Here is a 4,410-nt window from a genome sequence, read left to right as displayed (position 1 = left end):
TATTTCTGCTCTAGAACTTAAGAATAGATAGACAAGATCTATGACAGATAAATATTTTTGACAAGGTCCCTCATTGACAAGGCCCTTCATTGAATTTATACCAAACTAGAAAGCTTGTCCCAGCTGATCATGTGTAAATTAACGTATGGAGAATGTCATCTTGTGTTTCGTTTGCAGAAAACATTGCATACCCCCTTTAAGATGTATTGTTGTTGACGTCATGCAATTTGTCCCTTTCTACGGCAAGGTTGTGTGATTACGGAGCCAGGTACTTTGGAAGGTTCCTTGCTCAATTCTTTATTTACAAACGGATGTAAACTGAAAATGTTAAGTCTTTTATAAGAGAATATCGGGTATTGTTTATCATTTTACTTCTCCACTAGAACTTCGAATTAAAACACCATACTCTCCATTCTTCAGCTTTAATAACGACTACCCCATAGATAAACGATGTGACAATATTAGTTTCACTTTTAACTGTACATACCCATTAGTAATGTACAAGTCCTCTCTGCCTTACTACTCTAACACCTGTTCTCAGACAGATGCGACATGTTGACAAAATGATAACATTGTCAGTGTTATAAACAGAAGGAACGCGCTAGAAGATTTACGGCCCCCCAGTACGCATTGTTTCATTTGTTTTTATATTTTGTGATAACTCCAGCTGAGCGCGTGTAAATTGAAGCCATATGTGATAACTTAACTCACCTTTAAACCTGACCAAAATACAAACAACTATTCCTTGTATTTAAACTTTGTCTCGGTGAATGTTTCATAACTATTTTACCTGGAAGTCTGCTCAGCGGGTACATATTTCACTTTCAAAACGCAATAACTTGTGATCAGGTCAATAAAAGTAGCAGCCTTAAATTAGCATAAATTTAAACTAACTGCGCCCAAATCTACCCAGAGCTCAATGAGTAAATGCCAGGGTAGAAGGGTAATATCGAAAATAAATGTGGTACAAGTGATACATACTGTAAGTCTCTTCCAAAGCATTAGTAACTGTTAAATGTTGTTCTGTCCCTTCTCACCTTCTGATCAGCTCCTGTTGTTTTAAAGAACATTTGAAACCATCACTGATAATTCTAATAAATGTTCGATTGATTTTTTTTTTATTTGCTAATGCAGCTTCATCAGCTTAAAGGTGAAAACATTTCCTTTGATTAACGCTATCTTATATGTCAACCGAATATTATCTGACAACTTTCTCGAGTTTAGAATTAATATAATGCACCATTATTGACCGTTACATGTACGCTTGGCCAGGAATGGACGTGCGTTGTCAGTCAAGTGTGGACATAATTAGTCAAATGCGTATATATATAGGCTTAGTCAATCAAGTGTGAATGTGAGCTGTCATTTTATTATGAACAGGTTTTGACAATTATGTATGAAAGTGCATTGCTTATTAAGTATTACTTTTCATTTTGCTTAATGCACACGTATGTATTTTAGCGATGATAATATTCAAGAAATAGCCAACGTACGTTGGATGTGCTAGTATTATGGTGAAACGTATATCGAAGGCCGCTTGCGGCCTGAATTGATTATTTTTTCCTACATTTTCGAATCCCAATTCCATCATAATTCAAAACATTATGAAAAGTTCTTTTTACACAACCAATAAAATGTCTATGTGACGTTATGATTACTGGAATATGGTATGTCACTGTCACCTTCATCAGACAAATGACCAGTGAAGCCGCTTGATGCAAAATCTGCGATGCATCGTATATTGGAGAGACTGGAAGGCGATTTGAGGTCCGCCTTGGTGAACACCGGGAAGATTCACCAGATCAGAAAGGAAGCAGTCTGAGTCCCAGATAAATAAATCAGCAATCAAAAACCATGCGCCACAGAAAAACCATGTGATTGACTGGGACAACTCCAAAGTATTGGACAGAGAGAGAGCATTCTCTTACCCTGGACAGATTTATCCTTACTTTTACCGGTGTGAGATTTCCTTGTCTCACCCTAGGGTTGAGACAAGCTACATGTGCTCTTTGCACGTTCTCCACAATAAACCTGACGTCACTGACGTGACCCAGAAGAAGAAAGAACTACTTTTATGAGGCCACACACATACACAAGTTCGTCTTCTAATCTTGTCGTGTTTACATTTAACATCAAAGAAGATGGGATTGATTTTGAAATGTTTAAAATATGATGCGTGAACCGTCCGACGCATACATATAATATTAATACGCTACCCACGTGTTCCTGTTTACAAACAATATGCTTCGTCTTACACTTGGACAGGAACAACAGGGTAAGAGAAAAATAATCATTCACCCCGTCGGGGATGAGATAGGGGGATCTCAGCCCTCGGGGGAATATTCTTAAGTTGCCAAACACTCGGCAAAGCCTCATGTTTGGCAAATTAAGAATCTTCCCCCGAGGGCTGAGATCCCCCTATGTCACCCCCAAGGGGATGAAAGACTTTATTAATCTGTTCAAGCGGCAGATAAAGTAAGCCATCTGGGAACGCCGCAGAGGGCCTGTTCTAAATCGAAATGAGAGGGCTCATAGACTCTCGCACATCTATGAACAAGTATCAAGGTCATTGGAGTGTATTGATAAACGGAAACAGGAAGTACATCCCTAGTTGAATATCCAATGTAGGGAGACAGCATCACAATTTCCGCAAATTCTAATGTTTAATATTAAATTGATGAATATTGTATGTTTATTATTGACAGAATAGTTCGTTCTCTCAATATTAAAGTATTTTAAAGCAATCCAGGCATTAATTCAGGTGGGTTTTTTTTTATCAATGAGTCACATTTGTCCATTTTTCTGTTCTTCAGGAAACCGGCTACCTATTTCACTACTGTGAAGTTTTTCAAGTACGATAACTCTTACCTGCAATTTCTATGTGTATATATAGTTTTATTATAAAACGTCAATTTTTATATCGTGTATAGAGATTTAATTTTACACAATTTCAGCACTTATTAAATTGATATACATTAATGCAATACTAATAATGTCAGTATCATTTTTATTGACATTATTTTGTAAAAATATTGTGTCTTTCAATTTTTTTTTTCAAAATTCACTCCTTTTTACATAAATTTCCGTTTAAAATCCTTAAAATTCTGACAACCTATATTTTTTTTGTGGCAGAAAAATTTCTTTTCTTTGAAGCAATATAACTACAAAATTTGAAGAAATTCTACTGAGAAATGGTGACACGTACAATCCTATTACCTTAAACAAAGCGTACCCGAATAGAGTCAATTTGGTACATATACATTATGTTAAGCAACTACTGTACATACGCTTACAGCGTAGCTGAATCGACATCGACTTTGTGGATAACTCGTGCACATTTTACACCTTTGTGTGCATACGCGTCACTGGTCATTTGTCTGATGAAGGTGACAGTGTACATACCGTACTAGTCCTCAAAACTTCACACAGAAACTATTATTGGTTGTGTAAAAAGAACTTTTCATATTCCATACTTACCAACCTGAAGAAAATGTTAAGAAAATTCAAAAAACCTGTTGATTATACCTATTCTACCGAGTAAAATGTCGTGAAAGTCTCTTTTGTGTCTTTACCCAAGTGTCCATACATTTATTCTGTACGTCTATCATAGCTGGGTGTCTTCGGCAGTATGTTTCAGTAAGGTAGCACTATGAAGTCGGCAGCAGTGCCGCACTATCACAAGGAGACAAACACGAACATAACGCAGCCTCCCAAAACACACACATACACTACACGCATGCATCTTGCACACATGGGAGGCTGTCCTTAAATGACATAGCTGTTGATAGGACGTTAAACAATACTAAACCAAACCAAACCAAACCTATTATAAAGTGTCCAAGAAAATATTATTATTAATAAATAGGCTGTTCTGCAGGCAGCTATATTTGTTACGTAATGCCTAAGTCTGACATTTTCTGATTTTTGACAATGTAGGCAGTTGAACATCCTGACAGTGAGCTTGACATGTCATCTCCAAATAGTTCTTGAGGTTAGATAGACTTTTTTGTTTCCATGTCCGCCAGCAAATTTTCAAATGCATACAATATTAAATGCGGGAACCCTCATTCGACAAATGAAACCAGTCGAGCGACTCGCTTGTTTACCGTTACAGTGTACATTTTACGCGGAAAATAGTATAAGCTCGCGCATGGTCTATCTTCCAATAATCAATGGTTATTAACCAACGAAAAATGATGTTACATCGCAAATGTGGTAGAATTAAGAAACAATCAATGTAAGTGAGTGTATTATGTTCGAATATTTTATCAGGGTGAGACAATATTGGAAAAAGTAACGAACGAAGGCCGCTGGCGGCCCGAGTAGGTAATTTATCCAACATTTTCGAATCCATAGTAATATATTCCACCATGATATACAAACATATGTCGATTATATTTATTCTACCAA

Source organism: Mizuhopecten yessoensis, unplaced genomic scaffold (assembly GCF_002113885.1).
Source record: "Mizuhopecten yessoensis strain PY_sf001 unplaced genomic scaffold, ASM211388v2 scaffold11133, whole genome shotgun sequence".
In the NCBI taxonomy this organism is placed as follows: domain Eukaryota; kingdom Metazoa; phylum Mollusca; class Bivalvia; order Pectinida; family Pectinidae; genus Mizuhopecten; species Mizuhopecten yessoensis.
This window is presented reverse-complemented; position numbering follows the sequence as displayed.